General features: G+C 38.3%; 1 protein-coding gene across 14 annotated transcripts in view; it reads right to left on the reverse strand.

The window, feature by feature from the left end:
• Positions 1-22,277, reverse strand: part of SOWAHB (sosondowah ankyrin repeat domain family member B) — a 51,892-nt gene that overhangs the window by 15,554 nt on the left and 14,061 nt on the right. For 5 of the 14 annotated variants that reach the window (XM_063705331.1, XM_063705332.1, XM_063705326.1 and 2 more), the window contains 2 exons: positions 21,588-21,662; positions 255-436 (listed from right to left, as the gene is read on the reverse strand). The exons of 1 other annotated variant lie outside the window; for it this stretch is intronic. The gene's annotated coding sequence lies outside the window, so the exon portion shown is untranslated. Of the gene's footprint in view, positions 1-254; positions 437-19,001; positions 19,075-21,587; positions 21,663-22,277 lie in introns of all 14 variants that reach the window. 8 more of the 14 variants (XM_063705330.1, XM_063705329.1, XM_063705336.1 and 5 more) reach the window with 4 other exon arrangements.

Genomic DNA, 22,277 nt, shown 5'->3' on the forward strand with positions numbered 1-22,277 from the left:
CCCCTCTTTCAAATATATCCTCTCCTTGGGAGAAATCACATCAAATATTGTTTTAATTACATGTAGTTCTACCTGGGCCTTTCTACCACGCTTTAGCCTCATATTTCTTGCTTCTTACTGGGTCTTTCTTGGCCCTAAATCAGCATGTCCAGACTAGCCCTGATTATCTTTCCATTCTACCAAAGTCATCCTTCCTATATTACAGAGCCCACAGGTGTTCAACTAGACCATGTGAATTTATCCCAAGCACTCACCTCACCTGCCCTGCCAACTCTATCTTCTGAACTTTATCTCAGATCCATTCCCTTGGCCACTGCCGCATTTTGGGCTCTTGCATCTTTCACCTGGACTATTGCCGTAGCCTCCTTATCAAACTTGCTGCTTTAGTCTTTTCCAACTCCAGTCCATCCGCTATTGTACTGCTCATCTTATAACCCTAAAAGCCAGATCAGATTATATTACTCTCTTGATAAAACAACAAGCAAACAAACCCCAAAACAATTTTTCAATGGTTATTCATTGCTTACAGGATCAAGATCTTCAAGATGTAGCTATGTCTTAATTCATCTGGGCTGCTATAACAAAATATGATAAACTGGGCAGCTTCAAAGCAATGGAAATTTAATTCTCACAGCTCTGGAGACTGGAAAGTCCAAGATTAAAATGCCAGCAGATTCAGTGACTGCTGAGGACCCATTTTCTGGTTCATAGATGGTGTCTTCTAGCTATGTCTTTACATGATAGAAGGGGCAAGATAGTTCTCTGGGTTCTCCGAGTGCATAAATTCCATTCATGAGGGCTCTGCCCCCATGACCTCCTAATTCCATCCCATTGGTGATTAGGTTACAGAATGTGAATTTTGGGGGGATACAAACATTCAAACCATAGCAAGCTACAACCTAGTTTTTCTCCCTATTCATGAATCATTTGCCTCCTTGGTGAAGATTAATTTAGTTAAAAGTAGATAATATAATCTGTAAATCCACTTAACAAGCATACAAATAGCAATAAAGTTACAATATATACTGAAATCATTTCTTACAAAGAAACCATAGATTAAAGATAATGCTCAACTCCAAGCCCAAGCAAACAATACTGCAAGCCCAAGGGATTGGCACATACACCTAGTATGTGCCTTCAGCAATGTTAAACTTAAAACAATAACTGCCTAGCCATATCTGAAAATAATTGATCTGCAAACTTTAAATTATGGAAAATGACATTTATAGTAGAAATTTACATGATCCCTCTTTAACAATGAGCTCCTCCTTAAGCATATACAGTCATGTGTTCCTTAACAGGGTTATGTTCTCAGAAATGTGTCAGGAGATTTTGTTTTTGTGCAAACATCGTAGAGTATATTTACACAAACCTAGATGGTATAGCTTACTACATACCTAGGCTATGTGGTATGGCTTATTGCTCCTAGGCTGCAAGCCTTTATATCATGTTACTACACTGACTAGTAAGACAGAAAATAGTAGCACAACAGTAAGTATATGTGTGATAGAAATTTTTCTGCTCCATTATAAGTTTATGGGACCACCATCATATATGCAGTCTATTGCTGACTGAATCATCATTATGCAGCAATGACTGCTGATATACATATAGACAAATTTCATTTATGTTTCCTATACACATAGCCCAAAAGTAATTTTATATAATATTTTTCATAATTTTGTGCATGCAACAGATTTGACTGTGACTTGCACATATGTTTAATATATAAACACATATTTACATGTTATATATTTTAAATGTATACAAACATTTAATTATATATTTTAAATGTATACAAACATTTAATTATATATTTTAAATGTATACATACATTTAATTATATATTTTAAATGTATACATACATTTAATTATATATTAAATTAAATGTATGTACTATGTATTCATATTTTATATATTTATAGCCATATAATAATCATGTTCAATATTATATTCAATATAATGAATATATATATAAAAAAAGTGAAACAGCCCATCAGTCTCTCTTTCTTTCTCTCTCTCTCTCTCTCTCTTTCTCTCTCTATATATATCTTATTTAATTTTAAGTAAGAAGATGAGACTTCCTTAAGACTAAATAATGCCAGGTTGGGATATTTTAAATGTATACATACATTTAGTTATGTATTAAATTAAATGTATGTACTATATTAAATTAAATGTATGTACTATATACTCATATTTTATATATTTATAGCCATATAATATTCATGTTCAATATTATATTCAATATAATGAATATATATATTTAAAAAAGTGAAACAGCCCATCAATCTCTCTCTCTCTGTATATATATATATATATATATATCTTATTTAATTTTAAGTAAGAATATGAGACTTCTTTAAGACTAAATAATGCCAGGTTGGGAGAGACATAGCTACAGGTTATTGGGAGAGAACCAGACCTTCCACCCATTAGAAGTTGATCATTCCTTATCCAAATATCTGAAATCTAAAATCCTCCAAAATCCAAAGCTTTTGAGCACAGACCTCATACCACAAGTGGAAAATTCCATATCCGACCTCATGTGACAAGTTGCAGTCAAAACATTGTTGCATGCACAAAATTATTTAAAATATTATATAAAATTACCTCAGGCTATGTGTTTAAGAAACATAAATGAAATTTATGTTTAGACTTGGGTCCCATCCTCAAGATATTGCATTATGTATATGCAAATATTTCAATATTCAAAAAAAATTTTGAAATCCGAAACACTTCTGATCCAAGCATTTTATGTAGGGATACTCAACTTGCAGCAGTCATTCACCATTCCTCCCTACCCCCAGCCACCAGTAATCTACTTTCCTTTATTATGGATTTGCCTATTCTGCACATTATATATAAATAGGAATCATAAACTATATGGTCATTTGTGATTGGCTTCCTTCATGTTTTCTTCAAGTTTCAACTATGTTGTAGCATGGATCAGTAGTTCATTTCTTTTTATTGTCAAATAATGTTCCATTGTGTAGATATACCATATTTTGTTTATCCATTCATCTGTCAATAGACTGATGGGCTGTTTCACTTTTTGGCTATAATGAATAATGCTACTAGGAGCATTCATGTAGAAGTTTTTGTGTGAACATATGTTTTCATTTCTCTTGGTTATACACCTAGGAGTAGAGTTGCTGTGTCATTTGGTATCTCTATATTTAACCTTTTGCAGAGTCACCATACTGTTTTCCATATTCATAGCACCATTTTACATTCCCACCAGTAGTGGATTCAAGAGCACCAGATCTTATATTTTCACTTATGAAGGAACCAAAACAATCCTCTAGGCTCAATTTTTTAAAACCTGGGAAAGGATTTTACTTCGCCTGGCCTGGGTCCAATGCAGAGCTGTTTCCTCATCTCTGTAGCTAGGGAAGGGTCACCTAAGAAGATGGCCATCTAACACATGGGTGTGGGAAGGAGTTTCCCTGGAAAAGTGATATACTGGGCAGACAAGAATAGATGTCTGCCACAGAAGCCTAAAAGTTAAGGATAGCACCACACCTTAAGGATAACTGTAAATGTGTAGGAGCAATTGTAAATGTGATACAATGACTGGGAGGGTAATACTGGCATTTAGATAGTGTCTCGGACCCGGAGGTATAAATGTCCTGAAATACGCAAGACAGTTCCCATTCAATAAAGATTTGTCCTGCCCAAAGGCCAATAGTGCTCCAGTTGATAAAATCAGTTCTGTAATAATAAACTCCCCATTTTTCAGTTGGCAACATGTCTATCCAAAATAAAGATTTTATTTCCTAGTCTCCCTTTGCAGCCAGATGTGGCAGTGTGATTAAGTTCTGGCCAATGGAATGTAAGCAGAAGTGTTGTGTGCAACTTTTCACAAGGATCCCTGGAGAGAGAGGTTATGCCCTTCTTTTCGCCTTTCTTCCCCCAACCCCCCAACCACTAGCTGGAATGCAGATATGATGGCTGGTGCTGGAATAGTCATCTAGATTATGAATAAAAACTCCATTTTGAGAAATAGTGGAAAAACAAGATGGGAGGAATCTGGATATATGATGATTGCAGTCATCCCAACTTCGGGCTGTCCCTGGTTAGGTGTGAAACAAACTTCTATTTTAATAAGGCACAATTTGTCTTCTATTACTTAGCTGAACCAAATCCTAACAAATCTAACCATATACTATGTGCCAGGCACCTTCTCAACTGTCTTACTTGTATTCTCATTTACTATTCATACTTTCCCTGTGCCCCCCATAAACCACAATGCATACAGGTCTGCCTGCTTGCAAGCCACAGTACTCTTGATGCAAATATGTATTGCAACAAATAACATTTATTGAGCCCTTACTATATGCCAAGTACTGTCCCATGAAAGCACTTTATATGCATTAACTCAATGATTTCCCATCAAACCAATAAGATAAGTACCCTTACCCCCACCTCATTTTGAGATGAAAACACTGAGGCTCAGAAAAATTAAATAACTAGCCTGAGTTCACCTAGATTTTACATGGGAGACACTCTGCCTCCAGAGCCCCTTTCTATAACTATGCTGCCCAGATAGCAACAAATTAACAAAACCCAGAACAAACTGATAATGATAAAACTAAAGTGACTGTAATTTACAATTAATAAGCAAGAAGAACTGAAATCAGAACCTAAACTACCTCAGTATAACAGTGACGATGATAATGATGATGATGATGATGATACATGATAAGAAAGTGGCCTTTTGAAATTTGGAGAAAAACCAACTATCTGCATATGTGCATTGGCCAAGCATTTTTCTGGCTGCTGGACTTTTTAGTAGAGTGCAAAATTAGAATTCTAATCCTTAAATATGCGCCAATTGTAGTATATAAAGATCAAATTTCAATAACTTACTAATAAATACTCATTAGCTACATGTAAAAAGGAAGGTCTGTGGAATCACACATTGTTCACATATATGAATAAAGATGTGCATTTGTTGAAATTAATATACAGTCTGTCAGGAGGGCCTATGGACCTTACTTTGAGAATCATATTTATAAAATGCTGTATGTGAAATGAAGAATCTTGTGTTAAAGCCATAGCCCTCTGTTTGAGAGATATATATATGATATATATCTCTCATATATGAATATGGAGAAGAGAAACCAGACTGAGAGACAAACAGCAACAAAACACAAATCTGGCCGAGTCTGGTGGCTCATCCCTGTAATCCCAGCACTTTGGGAGGCTGAGGCGGACGGATCACCTGAGGTCAGGAGTTCGAGACCAGCCTGGCTGACATGGCAAAACCCCATCTCTACTGAAAATACAAAAATTAGCTGGGCATGGTGGCAATGCCTGTAATCGTAGCTACTTGGGAGGCTGAGGCAGGGAGAATTGCTTGAACCCGGGAGTTGGAGGTTGCAGTGAGCAAAGATCATGCCATTGCACTCCAGCCTAGGTGACACAGTGAGCCTCCATCTCAAAAAACAAACAAACCAAAAAAAGGGACAAAGTTATGGAAAAACTGTAACAGGCTTAAGGAGTGCCAAGTAGTTGAGGGCAATTTATTTACAGGCATATCTCAGAGATATTGCACATTCAGTTCCAGGACACTGCACTAAAGCAAGTCACACAAATTTTTTGGTTTTCCAGTGCTTATAAATGTTATGTTTACAGTATACTGTAGTCTAGTAAGTGTGTGATAGCATTATGTCTAAAAAAAACAATTTACATACCTTGACTAAAAAATGCTTGCTGCAAAGATACTAATGATCTTATGAGCTTTCAGAGAGTCAAGATCTTTTTGCTGGTAGAGGTTCTTTCCTTAGTGTTGAAGGCTACTGACTGATCAAGGTGGTGGTTGCTGAAGGCTGAGTTGGCTGTGGCAATTTCTTAAAATAAGACAACAATGAGGTTTGCCACATTGATTGCCTCTTCCTTTCACAGAAGATTTCTCTGTAGCATGTGATGCTGTTTGATAGCATTTTACCCAGAGTAGAATGTCTTTCAAAATTGGAGTTGATCCTCTCAAAGTCTACCACTGCTTTATCAACTAAGTTCATGTAATATTCTAGATCCTTTGTTGTCATTTCACCAATGTTCATGGCATCTTCATCAGGAGTACATTCCATGTCAGGAAACCACTTTCTTTGCTCATCTATAAGAAAAAACTCCTTATCTGGTCAAGTTTTATCATGAGATTGCAACAATTCAGTCACATCTTCAGGCTCTACTTCTGGTTCTCTTGCTATTTGATCACATATGCAGTTACTTCCTTCACTAAAGTCTTCAACTTCTCAAAGTTATCCATGAGGGTTGGAATCAACTTCTTCCAAACTTCTGGTCATGCTGATATTTTGATTTCCTCCTATAAATCACAAATGTTCTTAATGGCATCTAGAATGATGAATTCTTTCCAAAGGTTTCCAGTTTACTCTGCCCAGATCCATCAGAGGAATTACTATCTATGGCAGCTATAGCCTTCCTGCCTGCTTCTTTCCTTCCTTCCTTCCTTCCTTCCTTCCTTCCTTCCTTCCTTCCCTCTTTCCCTCCTTTCTTCGTTTCTTTCTTCCGGGTCTGGCTCTATTGCCTAGGCTGGAGTACAGTGGCATGATCTTAGCTCACTGCAACTTCTGACTCCTGGGCTCAAGCCATCATTCTACCTCAGCCTCCTGAGTAGCTGGGACTACAGATGCATGTCACCACACCTGGCTAATTGTTGTATTTTTTGTAGAGATGAGGTTTTGCCATATTGCCCAGGCTGATCTTGAACTCCTGAGCTCAAGTGATCTGCCCATCATGTCCTCCCAAAGTGCTGGGATGTGAACCACTGCTCTGGCCATGAAATATATTTCTTAAATAATAAAACCTTAAAGTCAAAATTACTCCATGATCCATGGGCTGTGGAATGGATGTTGTGTTAATAGGCATGAAAACAACATTAAGCTCTTTGTACATCTCCATTAGAGCTCTTGGTTGACCAGGTGCACTGCCAATTAACAATAATATTTTGAAAGGGATCTTTTTTTCTAAGTGCTAAGTCTCAATAAGGTACTCAAAATATTCAGTAAAGCATGCTGTAAATAGATGTGCTGTCATCTAGGCTTTGTTGTTCCATTTATAGAGGACAGGAAGAGTAGATTTAGCATACTCTTAAGGGCCCTAGGATTTTTGGAATGGTAAATGAACATTGGCTTCAACTTCAAATCACCAGCTACATTAGCCCCTAACAAGAGTCAGCTTGTTCTTTGAAGCTTTGAAGCCAGGCATTGACTCCTCTCTAGCTATGAAAGTCCTAGATGGCATCTTCTTCCAACAGAAGGCTGTTTCATCTACATTGAAAAATTGGTTTTCTAGTGTAGCCATCTTCAATCATCTGAAGTAGATCTTCTGGATAACCCGCTACAGCTTCTATATCAGCACTTGCTGCTTCACCTTACATTTTCATGTTATGAAGACAACTTCTTTCCTTCAGCCTCATGAACCAACCTCTGTTAGCTTCAAACTTTTCTTCTGCAGCTTCCTCACCTCTCTCAGCCTTCATAGAATTGAAGAGAATTAGGGCTGTGTTCTGGATTAGGCTTTAACTTAAGGAAATGTTATGGCTGCTTTTATCTTCTATCCAGACCAATAAAACCTTCTCCATATCAGCAGTAAGATTGTTTTTCTTTCTTATCATTTGTGTGTTCACTGGAGTAGCACTTTGAATTTTCTTCAATAACTTTTCATTTGCATTCACAACTTGGATGTTTGACACAAGAGGCCCAGCTGTCAGCTTGGCTTGCTTGCTCTCTCTCTCTCTCTCTCTCTCTCTTTCTCCTTTCCCCCCTTTATTTCTTGCTTTATACAGACAGAATTTCACTCTGTCACTCAGGCTGGAGTGCACTATCATAGATAGCTCACTACAGCCTCAAACTCCTGGGCTCAAGGGATCCTCCCACCCTAGCCTTCTGAATAGCTGGGACTATAGGCATGTGCCACCACCCCCAGCTAATGTTTTATTTTTTTACAGAGACAAGGTCTCACTTTGTGGCTCAGGCTGGTTTTGAACTCCTGGCTTCAAGCAATCCTGCCACCTCAACCTCCCAAAGTGCTGAGGTTACAGGCATGTTCCACTGTACCTTAGCTTTCTACATGCTTTTCCCACTAAGCTTAATCATTTCTAGCTTTTGATTTAAAGTGAGACATGAGACTCTTCCTTTCTCTTGAACACTTAGAGGCCATTGTAGGGTTATTACTTGGCCTGATTTTAATACTGTTGTATCTCAGGGAATAGGGAGGTCTGAGAAGAGAAAGAGAGATGGAGGAACAGCTGGTCGGTGGAACAGTCAGAACACACACAACATTTATCAATTTCACCATCGTATACGGGTGTGGCTTGTGGTACCCTAGGACAATTACAATAGTAACATCAAAGATCACTGGGCTGGGCACGGTGGCTCCTGCCTGTAATCCTAGCACTTTGCAAGGCCAAGGCGGGCGGATCACCTGAGGTCAGGAGTTTGAGACCAGCCTGGCCAACATGGTGAAACCCCATTTCTACTAAAAATACAAAAATTAGCCAGGCGTGGTGACAAGCGCCTGTAATCTCAGCTCCTCATGAGGCTGAGGCACGAGAATGGCTTGAACCCAGGAAGCAGAAGTTGCAGTGGGCTGAGATCATGCCATTGCACTCCAGCCTGGGCAACAGAGTAAGACTGTCTCAAAAACAAACAAAACAAAACAAAACAAAAAAACCCAAAGATCACTGATAGTGGATCACCATTACAGATATAATAATAATGAAGAAGTTTGAGAAATTGTGAGAATTACCAAAATGTGACACAGAGACACAAATGAGCACAAGCTATTGGAAAAATAGCACCAATAGACTCGTTTGATGTATGATTGCCTGCCACAAACCTTCAATTTGTGGAATATGCAATATCTGTGAAATGCAATAAAGCAAAGCCCAATAAAATGAGGTATGGGCAGGAATGACATCTCATGCCTATAATTCCAGCACTTTTGGAGGCTGAGGCAGGAAGATTGCTTAAGCCCAGGAGTTTGAGACCAACCTGGGCAACATAGGGAGACCTCATCTCTACAAAAAATTAACATTTAAAAATTAGCCACATGTGTTGTCTTACACCTGTGGGCCCAGCTACTCAAGAGGCGGAGGTGGGAGGATCACTTGAGCCTGGGAGTTTGAGACTGTAGTGAGCTGTGATCATACTGCGGCAGTCCAGCCAAGGTGACAGAGAGAGACCCTGTCTCGAAAAAAAAAAAAAAGCATGCCTGAACTTTAAATTACATGCATGTACTTCTATTATAATGTTATGTACATTATTAAAGCAAACATATAGAAATTATACAAGGAAATAAGGCAAAAAAAATTGTAAAGATATTGCTAATCATAATGGATTCTCCCACTACACCCAGCTAATATAACAAGCCTTAGTGGGGTGTGTTTGTCTGTTTGTTTGTTTGTTTTTAGACTGTCACCCAGGCTAGAGTGCAGTGGCATGATTTCAGTTCTCTGCAATCTCCACCTTCTGGGTTCAAGCAATTTTCCTGCCTCATCCTCCCAAGTAGCTGGGATTACAGGCATGCGCCACCATGCCCAGCTAATTTTTGTATTTTTAGTAGAGACAGGGTTTCACCATGTTGGCCAGGCTGGTCTCGAACTCCTGACCTCAAGTGATCCACTCCCCCCTCGGCCTCCGAAAGTACTGGGATTAGAGGCGTGAGCCACTGTGCCCAGCCCCTTAGTGGGGTTTTGCTATGGACTAGCGATGTTGTAGCTGTTGTAATGTTGTAGCACAACTCATTACTCATGTGTTTGTGGTGATACTGGTGGTAAAAAAAGAAACCTGTGCTGCCAGTTGTATAAAAGTCTAGCACATACAATTATGTATAGCACATATGCCTGTTATTGATAATAATACTTGATCATGTTACTGTTCTATGTATTTATTATACTATACTTTTTAGCATTGTTTTAGAGTGTATTTCTTCTACTTATATGTAAAAAATGTTTACTGTAAACAACCTCTGGCAGGTCCTCCAAGAGATATACCAGAAGGAGGCATGGTTATCATAGGAGGTAACAGCTCCATGCATGTTATTGCCACCAAAGACCTTCCAGTGGGATGAGATGTGGAAGTGGAAGACAGAGATATTGATCATCCTGACACCATGTGTAGGCCTAGACTAATGTGTATGTTTGTGTCTTAGTTTTTCACAGAAACATTTAAAAAGTTAAAAAAAATTAATAGAACAAATGTATAGGATAAGGATATAAAGAAAATGATTTTTGTACAGATGTATAATTTGTATTTTAAGCTAAGTATTATTACAAGTCAAAAAGTTTTTAAAAATGTAAAAGTTTATAAAGCAAAAAAGTTACAGTAAGTAAAGTTAATATATTGTTGAAGAAATAAAAAATTTAAAAATAAATTTAGTGTAGCCTAAGTGTATAGCATTTATGAAGTCTACCATAGTATACAGTATACAGTAATATCCTGGGCCTTCACATTCACTCACCACTCACTCACTGACTCACTCAGAGCAACTTCCAGTCCTGCAAGCTCCATGTATGGTAAGTGCCCTATACAGATGTGCCATTCATCTTTGATACAGTGTTTTATTGTACCTTTTCTATGCCTAGATATGTTTAGATACACAAATATTTGCCATTGTGTTACAGTCACTTACAGTATTCAGTACAGTCACATGCTGTACAGGTTTGTAGCCTAGGAGCAACAGGCTATACCATATAGCTTAAGTGTTTAGTAGGCCATACATACCATCTAGGTTTGCATAAGTGCACTATACTCGGTGATGTTCACACGATGACAAAAATCATCTCACAATGCATTTCTCAGAATTATCCCTGTTGTTAAGCAATGTGTGACTATAATACTACTATACTGCCAGTGTATCACCTTGAGAACAAGTGACATATGACTGTGTACTTGATCTTTGTCTCTGGTTCCTCCTAAAACCTTTGGAATTTCCGGAGTGATAGGAGTTTCTTATCATAATAAGCTCCTTTTAACCATACCTGAATTTACGCTAAGGAGGTGACTCAAGATAGACTTTTAGATAGTTTCAAGGGAGGGGCTGGTTATGTCAGGAAGACTTGGCACATAATTAGAAGGTTGGAGCTTTCAGTCCCATCCCTCCATATCTGGGGAGGGGAGAGGGACTGGAGACTGAGACCAATCACAATGGCTTAATCAATCAATGGTTTAAACAATGGTCAGTGGTTTACTCAATCGTGCCTACATAATGAAATCTTGAAGAAAACTCTAAGGAGATTCAAAGAACTTCCTGGTTGGTAAACAGACAATATAAGCAGGGGCTGGGGACACACCCCCACTCCATGGGACATGGGACGAAGGCTGCCGCCTCCTCTCCCACAGACCTTGCCCTATGCATCTCTTCCATTTGATTGTTTCTAAGCTGCATCTTTTATAATAAAATGGTACTTGTAGGTATAGCACTTTCCTGAGTTCTGTGAATCATTCTAACAAATTATCAAACCTGGAGGGAAGTTGTGAGAATCCCTGAATTTGTAGCCAAGCCAGTTGGGAAGATGTGTGGGTAACCGCTGGGACTGCATCTGGCATCTGAAGTGGGGATAGTCTTGTGAGATTGAGTCCTTTACCCTCTGGGGTCTGCACTACCTCTGGGTAGTTAGTTTCAGAATTGAATGGAACTGCTGGACATCCAGTTGGTGTTGGAGAATTACAGGAGCGTATGGGGGAAGTACTTAGCATTTGCAAAGTGGGCCATTATCTAAAACATTTGAGACACTGCAGGAAAGTACTCAGTACAGAAACACTAGACCTTGAATATAGATAGAGGGTAGCAGTTGTGCTACTTTGAGGCATTTCTTCAAGTGAGAGATAAAAATATTGACATTTTTAGACTGGAGTCATACATGCAAATGTTTTCTTGGCATACTTTTCAAAAGACACGTTCTCTTCTTAGTAACCTTATCAAAGATAATGAGGCCTGTTTACCCAAAATTATTTGGCGGCAAATCTGTCTGAAGGCTCTCTTTTAGCCATATGGCATATATATCTCCATCAGGAGAAAGTTTGCAAGGATCTTGAAACAAACAGCTGCTGCTATCTAAGTAAGTGTGAATGCTGGTATGAATGTGACACATTATATGTCCTTCAATAGATATTTTTATTACATTGATTCTTTTGAAAGAGTTCATTATTTCCATACTTTCTCTGAACCTTCCTTTCTCTTTGGCCTCCTACTTTTTTACCCTCCATCCCCAGATAGGAAAAGGACATTCTTAGAAATTCACATACACAATGGCAGAAATACTCAAGACTTTAAAGGAATGAGAAATAGTCCATTATGAAAAAAACTACATCATTTCAAGAAGATGGGAATAAAAGATACTATTACCTGATGTTTAGGGTAATGAGTAGGGAAAAGAGAGACTATACTTTTAGATTTGGACAAGGACAAAACTCAAGGTAATTCATGTGGCATATATAACCTAGATATTTGTAAAATGAGTATAAATAAAGAGTGTTTTTAAACAACTGCAAAAATAATGAAGAAATGAGCTAGTCAATGTGTGTGGATACAGGGTCTTCCTTGTGAGCAATAATATCGTTTAGGATATTGTGACTTTTATGTTACTAAGTCAGAATCCCCACATATAACATTAATTTACAAGTTAAATTTTTAATAAAAGACTTCTTTCACTCGTAGATGCAAGCAGTGAAAGCAGTATTTTTAGTATTATTTCAAATGAGAATATTTACTGTACTTCATTGAATTAGTTCATTAAATCATGGTAAAAACTGTATAATGATTTTTTCTTCATTTTAAGAGACTGCAATTATAGTCTTATGATAGGTATTTATAGACTGCCTCTTGTGCTATAGAAAACATCTTATGTCACCTACTTAATATTTTAAAATGACATGAATCTCTGTTCATAACACCTTCAGGAAGTTGTGAACATGAATAACAGTGTGCAGATAATTTTTAGTTTGCTAATTGAATAACACTTTAATTCATCCAAAGTGGTTCCTAGAGACTATAACAATAAGTAGTTCATTTATTTTTAATTGCTAATTTAATTTCAGCTGTAACACTTTCATTTAGGGGATGACTTCATAGTAGAAAGTATTTGGCAGCAAGAAGAGAAATAATCAAATATGTAACAATCTTTGAGATTCCATGAAGCACAGGGCTTATGACACTATTTATAAGAAATGAGGCCATTCTGTAAATTTAACTTTCAAATGTAACATATATTACATTCATAATAAAATAAATATGTACCTTTTATTTTTCTGACGGGTTAAATGTATTTACCTAAAGGGCTGTGCATTGTAGTTGAAGGAGCATGGTATGGAAGTTTAGGGGTTTGATTCTATGCCCTGCTGTGAAACCATCTAGCTCTGTGATCTCAGCCTTACAAGTTAGTGTAGCATTTCTGGATTTCAGTTTCCTATCCTAGGGAACAAACTCAAGAATCCCTAATGCACTTCCCAGCTCCAAATTTCTGTGATTCATTCCATAACCTTCAGAGATACCTACAATGTTAACATGTTTTAATGAGCACGGGATTGTAGTCACACCAGACGGATCTCCAGTTCTGCCATTTACTTCATTGTAACCTTTGGCAGATAATTTTTCTGAATTCCAGTTTATTCAACTTTAAAACAGGGTTAATGATAGGAGAGCAGACACCGTTGATGTCCTGCTGCATAGCGGCTCGCTCCGCTGCAGCTACAGGGGACAGCTCCATGCCCTGTCAATGGTTTACCACTGGGCCTGCTGGAGTCTCCTTCACTGCCCCTGGGCTTTTTCAGATGCCACAAGAACTTGTACAGCCCAGAAGTACCAAAGATGTAATGCCCTCAGGTGAAACCCTCCACCAGTGAGAGACAGAAGCTTTCTGACCCTCAATGGGACAATTCAGAGGCACAGGTCACACAGTTCTTCAGTGGGTCCTCAGTGGGATTGAGGCACACAGCAGTAATCTGCTCATTAATTCACCCTGTGTTTGTGAATTAATCTCTCACTCCCCTGTCTCATTTTTCCCACTACATCACTGTGCTTCCTGGGATCACCTCCCAAATAAACTACTTGTAAACAATTTCTTTCTCAGGTTTTGTTTTTGGGAAACCCCATTTGACAATTGCTGTGATGATTAATTGAGAACATAAAGCACCTACTAGGTCCTATAATAAGGCCCCAACAAATATGATTATTATATCTGACAAATGAAACAGAATTTCGTGGTTCTAGGTAATATTTAGGTTGTATTTCTATAGTTAAGTGATGCTTACATCCTGCTAAAGCATATTTCATACTGTTCTGAGGTATATCAGATGCAAAGAAAATTTTGTAAGTGGGGAAACTTTAGGTATGATTAAAATTTTGTTATAGAAAAATATTTGCTAAGATGTTTCTTTTTTTTAAGTTCCTCCTTTCTCCTTTTTATTGTTTCATACTGAAGTCATAATTCTATTTCTATATGAAACATTAATTGAGTACTATTTATGGAAGAAATAAGTAGAAGAGTATTAGTAATATAAGAGACAACCTGTGCCGGGCACAGTGGCTCACGCCTGTAATCCCAGCACTTTGGGAGGCCGAGGCAGGTGGATCACTTGTGGCCAGGAGCTCGAGAACAGCCTGGCCAACATGGTGAAAACCCATTTCTACTAAGAATTATGAAAAAAATTAGCCAGTCATGGTGGTGCATGCCTGTAATCCCAGCTACTTGGGAGGCTGAGGCATGAGAATCACTTGAACCTGGGAGGTGAAGGTTGCAGTGAGCCAAGATCAAGCCACTGCACTCTAGCCCTGTGACAGAGTGAGATTCTGTCTCAAAAAAAAAAAAAGAGGCAAGACTACTGCTCAATGATTCTACAATTGTTCAATCATGAATGGGTCATTTATTTGACATTATCTAATATGATAATTCTAAAAGAAGAATATTATATACTTTGTATTTCTTTCAGTGCTGGGATTGAATTCTTTTAATCATGTCTTAATCTATACCTTTCCTAGGCAAATGCATTTTAAAAGTATGTTGTTGTTTGTTAATATGTCACTACTCGGTTTAAAATGCATTCTTGGCTTGTAAGAAATTCCATATATAAGCACACAGCTTATCTGAAAGATCTTTGAAAATGATGAAATGGAGCAGAATGAATCTTATAGCAAGCAGCAGTAGGTATCTCAATACTATCTCTTCTTAACTGCACATCCTAACAGAAAAGACCACTCTAGCATTTTGTTATTTATGGACATAGCCTTAACCCCTCAGCTTGCTCCCAAACCAGAAAAGCATCTCTTGGTGGTGCCAGGTACATGCAAAGGGAATCATTTTTCTTGATGAAAGTATGGTGGCCTTGGGATTCCAATGCATTGGTGGTGGAAAGAAATATTGTTGGCTCTTTCTGGAAAATAACTCTATGTGTCAAGAGTGTTAAAATACGTATACCTTTCATTCAGTAATATCACTTTCAGGAACATTTCTTTAAAAAATAATTAGAATGGCCAGGCACAGTGGCTCATGCCTATAATCTCAACACTTTTGGAGGCCAAGGCGGGCGGATCACTTGAGGTCAGGAGTTTGAGACCAGCCTGGCCAACATGGTAAAACTCGTCTCTAATAAAAATACACAAAAATTAGCCAGGGCTGGTGGCACGCACCTATAGTCCCAGCTACTCAGGAGGCTGAGGCAGGAGATCTCACTTGAATCCAGTAGATGGAGGCTGCAATTAGCCGAGATCGTGCCACTGCACTTCAGTCTGGGCAACAGAGCGAGACTCTGTCTCAAAAATAAATAAATAAATAAAAATAAATAAAAATTTAGATATATATGTGTAAAAATGTTTATTGTGTTATTTATAATAGTAGGACGGAAGAATGAAAAGGAAGAAAGAAGAAAGAAAAGGGGAAAGGAAGGGAGAGGTGGAGGAAGGAGAGAGAAAAAAGATGAAAAATAAAAAATAAAATTAGAAACAATCTAATATTCAGTAACCAGGGAATAATTCATTAAGTTTTGATGCCCTCATATGATGGACAATTTTGCAGCCATGAAGATGATTTTATTTATCTATAGTTATGGTTGACATTTTTCATGCATAAAAACTTCTATTGCTCAAGAAAAAAGTTAAGTACTTCCTATGGAAACAATAGACAAATGACATCAACAAGAAATTTACAAAGAAAGAAAAAAAATGGCCAGTAAACATTTAAAAAACTTAATCACTAATTGTCAAATTTAAATTTTTTAACCTATAAACTATCATTTTTTACTGTGAAATGGCAAAGATTTTTTAAAAGTATATCCAATGCTGCCAAGAGGGCAGAGGCCTTTCTGTAAAACAGCAATATGTATCAAAAGCTTTAAAATGTGCAAATATTCCTACCTGGTGTATTGCTTTGAAAAAAAATTCACAGGCGAATTAAAATTTCTTGGCTGGGCACAGTGGCTCATGCCTGTAATTCCAACACTTTGCCTAACCAAGCTGCACTTGGGGAGGCAGAGGTGGAAGGACTGCTTGAGGCCAGGAGTTTGGGACCAGCCTGGGCAACATAGTGGGACCTCATCTCTACAAAAAATAAAAATAAAAATTAGCACATCCTGTGTTCCTAGCTACTCAAGAAGCTGAGGCAGGAGGATCTCTTGAGTCCAGGAGTTTGAGGTTGGAGTGAGCTGTGATCATGCCAGTGGGTACTCCAGCCTGGGCAATAGAGCAAGGCCCTATCTCTTAGAAAAAATTCTGAAAATTTTCTATGAAGCAATGTTTCCATCCTAAGTTAGATATTGAAGGATAAAAAGTAAGTGTGGTGCATATTGCTATGTGAAGGAAGCCAGTTTTGAAGGTTTCATAATGTATAATTTCATTTCTATCACATCCTGGAGAGTGCAAAACTACAGAATCTGTAAGGAGATCAATGATTGCAAGGGGTTTAGAGAGGATTGAATAGTAATATGGGGGAATTTTAGGGTTATAAAACTGCTCTGTATATACCATAATGGATCATATAAGTAACGGATCATGGCATGATGCATTTGTCAAAACCCATAGAACTTTACAGCACAAAGCGTGAACTTTAATGTATGCAAATTAAAAAATAAAGTAGGGGATCACAGGATGGAATACAGACTATGATAAAAGAATCTATTATATTACAAATGTATGAAATAACCTCACTGAAGAGGATGGGAGGAAAGGGTGCTGACCTAAGTACCTTTGGAAATGGAGTCTATACATTAAAGGCAAAAAAACCTGATAAAATTGTTTCTCATTGAGTATATGCTAACAATTCTGAAATTACTATACATACATACTAAAATGGAAGAATTAAGAAAATGTATGGTGGATGGTGAGAGCCAGGTTTATCACTATTGGACTCAGAGGTTACAGAAAAGAAGAAGGCTAGAATGATCTATGTGGTAATGGATTTGAGTTGGGGACATCAGTATGAACTCATAGATACAAATGGCGATAGAGCCATCCCTTGATATCCAGAGGGGATTTGTTCCTGAACCCCCTGCCCCACCCCAAGGATGTGAAAATTCACAGAATGCTCAAGTCCCTGATATAAAATGCCATAGTATTTGCATATGACCCATGCACATCCTTCTGTATAATTTAAATCATCCCGAGATTACTTATCATACGTAATACAATGTAAATGCTATGTAAACAGTTGTCATACTGTATTGTTTAGAGAATGACAAGAAAAATGTCTGTACATGTTCAGCACAGACACATCATTCTTTTGTTTTTTTTTCCTTTCTGAACATTTTCTTTTTCTTTTCTTTTTTTTTTTTTTTTAATTTTGAGATAGGGTCTCATTCTGTTGCCCAGGCTGGAATGCAGTGGTGTGATTATGGCTCACTGCAGCCTCAACTGCCTGAGCTCAAGCAATTCCCTCACCTCAACCTCCCAAGTAGCTGGAACAACAGACATGTGCCACCGTGCGCAGCTAATTAAAACAAAAAAAAAGTATTTGTAGAGATGAGGTCATGCTGTGTTGCCCAGGCTGGTCTTGAGCTCCTGGGCTCAAGGGATCCTCCTGCCTCTGCCTCCCAAAGTGATGGGATTACAGGCATGAGTCACTGCACCCAACTTCTTTCTGAATATTTTTGATCTGTGGTTGGTTGAATCAACACGTGGAACTCACAGATATGAAAGGTTGATGTACAAAGAAATATTTACAGATAAATGCATATACACACATTAGTATACACATACATTTTCTTCCTCTGACAGCTGAGAAGGTCTAGAAGCAACCACATCCCTGTAGCAATGAGCACACTTAGTGCCTAGATCTTGTTTCTAATACCAATCTCCAGTAAAAGTAACCAGAGACCCTCAGAGAAATGGCAGGCTCTAGGACTGGGACAGAGGATGTACAGAATAAACCTGGAGCGTTTTGCAGTGCTAGAAAGTAAGGAAGTGCTCAAAACAAGTAAACAAGCAAACTGCCAGTGATGGGGGTATGTCAAAGGGACAACAGAGCCAACTGAAAGAGCTCCCAGGGGCCAAAGGTGGAAGAATTTGAGCAACAAAATAAATAAAGTGGTATTGGATCATAGCCCAAAGCAGAAAACAAATATCCATGAGTCTATACCGATATAAGTAAATGATGGAACAATTGTTAATAAATAAGTGGGAAGAACGGACCTATCTCCCATGATGCAGGAGAGTACCAAATAATTTTTATATATGCTCCACTCTCAAAAAGGTGGAGCATAATTCCTATTCATTTAATGTGGGCTGCTCATTGTGACTTCCTTCCAGAGAGCACTGTATGGAAATGAGGAAACTTTACAGTGGAGAAACCTGACACACATTAGTTGAGCCAGGTCATCAAAGTTAATATCCACAGTGATGAGTCGTGTTGATAGTATATACCCTTGATATGATGTGATGACAATGGCACATTGCCTCTATGATCTTCCTACTGCACACCCATAAACTTAGTCTAATCATGAGGAAACATCAGACAAATCCAAACTGAGAAACATTCTACAAAATACCTGGCCAGTGCGCTTCAAGGAGCCCAAGGAGACGTGACAACTAAACATTACGGGCTCCCCTGTATATGCCATCCTGGAACAGGAAAAGGACATTAGGCTAAAAATGAAGGAAATCTGAATAGTTATTGGTTAATAATAATATATCAATACTGGTTCATTAATTGTAATAAGTGTACCATACTAATTTTAGATGTTAATAATAGGGGAAATTGAGTGTGGGTTACATGGGAACTGTATATACCATCTTCAAAACTTTTCTGTAAATCTAACATTTTTAAGTACAAAAAAGGGTATTAAAAATGATAGTCAATTTTAGGCCGGGTGCAGGGGCTCACAACTGTAATCCCAGCACTTTGGGAGGCTGAGGAGGGTAGATCATCTGAGGTCAGGAGTTCGAGACCAGCCTGGCCAACATGGTGAAACCCCGTTTCGACTAAAAATACAAAAATTAGCCGGGTGTGGTGGCACACACTTATAATCCCAACTACTTGGGAGGCCGAGGCAGGAGAATCACTTGAACCCGGGAGACGGAGGTTGCAGTGAGCTGAAATTGTGCCACTGGACTCCAGCCTGGGAGACAGAGTGAGACTCCGTCTCAAAAAAAAAAAAAAAAAAAAGTCAAGTTTAAAAAAGATTTGAAACAGGAAAAATAGAAAAAGGACCTGTGGCTTATGGAAAACCGAAATCTGCAGTATAAATCCCCTTCAAAGTAGAATTTACTACCTGGCTGCTGGGAGTGCAGTGAGCACAGTCTCAGCTGTCAGCTTTTACAGGGTCTGCCTCAACTGTAGAGAGACGCCCCTTACAAAGTCACAGCTTTCAGAAGTAGCCCACATCCAATGACTGAGCCAGGGTGCAATGGTGTGGCCATTTCTGCCAGAAGCGGACAACTGATGGGCATTATTTGCTCCAGAGCTCCCCACTGGGTTGGCTCAAGCTTTATTGGGTCCACATGGTTCATGTTTTCTCTCTGCCCAGTCCTGCTTCATCCCCCTTCCTTTCACAGGTTTGATGCCTAATACAGTTTTTTTACCCCAACCTCAATTTTTGCATCTGCTTCTAGAAAACCCGACCCGCAACATGGCTTGTTAGAGAGCTCTCTCCTGCTACCCACCGGACCCTAACACATGAAAGATAGTGGGAGAAAAGGAAGAGAAAACCGGCCCTTGCATGGCAATGAAAGAAGGAGTTCTAAGGATGGCAGATGGAGGTAGTTATAGATGAATGGATGACAGGGAGGATATCCTTTGTGGAACACCGAAGTGGAGAGTTCTCTGAACTGCCATCCTGGACTGGCTTGCTCAGGGTTTTGGTCCACTGTAGCCTTAACATAGAACATTGGCAGCTGGAAATTTGAACTATCTGTTTAATTTCAGCTGCTGGCCTTTTACCAAGGTTGGGGTCCTGTCCTCTACATCTGCTCCATGGAACCATATAGCAGGTAGCTGATTCTGGGCACCCGTTTTAACGGAAGAGTTTTACTTAGTTTTAAAGATAATTTCCCTCTGAGCCTTACTTGAGCCCAACTTATGCTTAAATATTGAAACATTTACCAAATATCTTCTCTGTCATCATTTAAATAAGGCTACAGGCAACAATTTATAACCTTATTTCATACACATATTCTATTAGGTTGGTGCAAAAGTAATGGCAAAACCACAATTACTTTTGCACCAACCTAATAACACAAATAGCATCCTGGTGTTACTCACAGTGGCTTTTGCCTGTTGCAATGGACTGAATGCTTGTGATCCCCCTCCCAAATTCATATATTTAAATGCTAATTTCAATGTGATGGTATTTGGAGGTGGGGCCTTTGGAGCAAGATTAGATCATGAGGATGGAGCCCTTATAAGAGGCCAGAGAGCTGGCTATCTTTCTTTCGGCCATGGGAACATACTTGGAGAAGTTGGCAGTCTACTGCCTAGAAGAGGACCCTTACCAGAGCCCAACCATAGTGGTACCTTGATCTCAAACTTCCAGCCTCTGGAACTGTGAGAAATAAATTTCCATTGTCTATAAGCCGCCAGTTTATGGTATTTTGTTACAGCAGCCTAAGGTAAGACTCTTACCCCTTTTGGAAATTAACTACGTTTGTGCCTTGGGATTTTGGTGGGATCAGTCAAGGTGCATGTGTACATACACATGTACATACACATGTACATACACACACTCATGAGCCAAAAGGTGGGCACACAATCCAAGCCAGGCCAACCAGACTTTGCCACAGAGTGTCAGAAAGCTGGGAAGTAAAGCTGACTCCTGCTGAAGGGGTGGTTCTTCTATCTGTGGCCTGATTGTTCAACCCTTCCTGTGTAAGCTCCCCAGACCCTTGTAATGAATATCTGTTTTACTGGCTTTACTGGCGTTATCTGGTTTTACTGGCTTTAGCCAGGGTCTATGTCTGCCACTTGACTTCAAAACAAAACAATAAAATGACCCGAATGGGTATATTTCTACTTTATAATCTTCACACATAGCAGTCCACACAAATAAAAAGAATTTCTACAACACTCCCAGAAGGTAGAGGGAATTATTACAAAGTAAATGTAGAGGGAATTATTACAAAGTACTGAGGGAACTTACGGGGAAGGAGCCAAAAAATGAAGATTTGTCTCAAATTCCTGTGACATCCACCAGTTCCATTTCCAGGAATTTATTCTAAGGAAATAAGCAGTGAAAGATGTATGTGCTAGGTCATTGGTCACAGAGTTATTTATAAAAATAAAATATAGAAATAATCTAGATATTATGGGTAGTAGCAGTCATTAAAAATGTAATGAAGGCTTGTATGCATTAATACGAAAAGATGTTCTGATATACTTTTAAGTAAAAACATGATTATAAAACAACCTAACACTTCTGTTTTTACAAATACATTTCTATATATGTAAGTATGCATACAAAAAATCTAGAAGTGAATATATAAAAATATTGGTAGTTGCTATCTGAATGGTGAGTTTATGAGTGATTTTTATTTTTCTCATTATATTTCTCAGAAATTTCCAAATTCTTTGCAAAGAGGTCTTAGTAATATGTAATCAGAAATAATCAATGAATCAAGTAACATTCTTGAAGGATTTTTAATAATGTAAAATGTAAAAATGTTACATTGTAAAAAAGGATAAAGTGCTGTTTTTAGCATCATCTTTTAATTATATAAAAATATTCAGTGTTTTAGAAGAAAATACACCAGTATATTAATGTGTTTTTCTCTGAGAGGTTGGCTTATTAAAGATTCTAAGATTTGTATAAATAAACAGTATACCTACATAT

The sequence above is a fragment of the Gorilla gorilla genome, chromosome 3 (genome assembly GCF_029281585.2).
Source record: "Gorilla gorilla gorilla isolate KB3781 chromosome 3, NHGRI_mGorGor1-v2.1_pri, whole genome shotgun sequence".
In the NCBI taxonomy this organism is placed as follows: domain Eukaryota; kingdom Metazoa; phylum Chordata; class Mammalia; order Primates; family Hominidae; genus Gorilla; species Gorilla gorilla.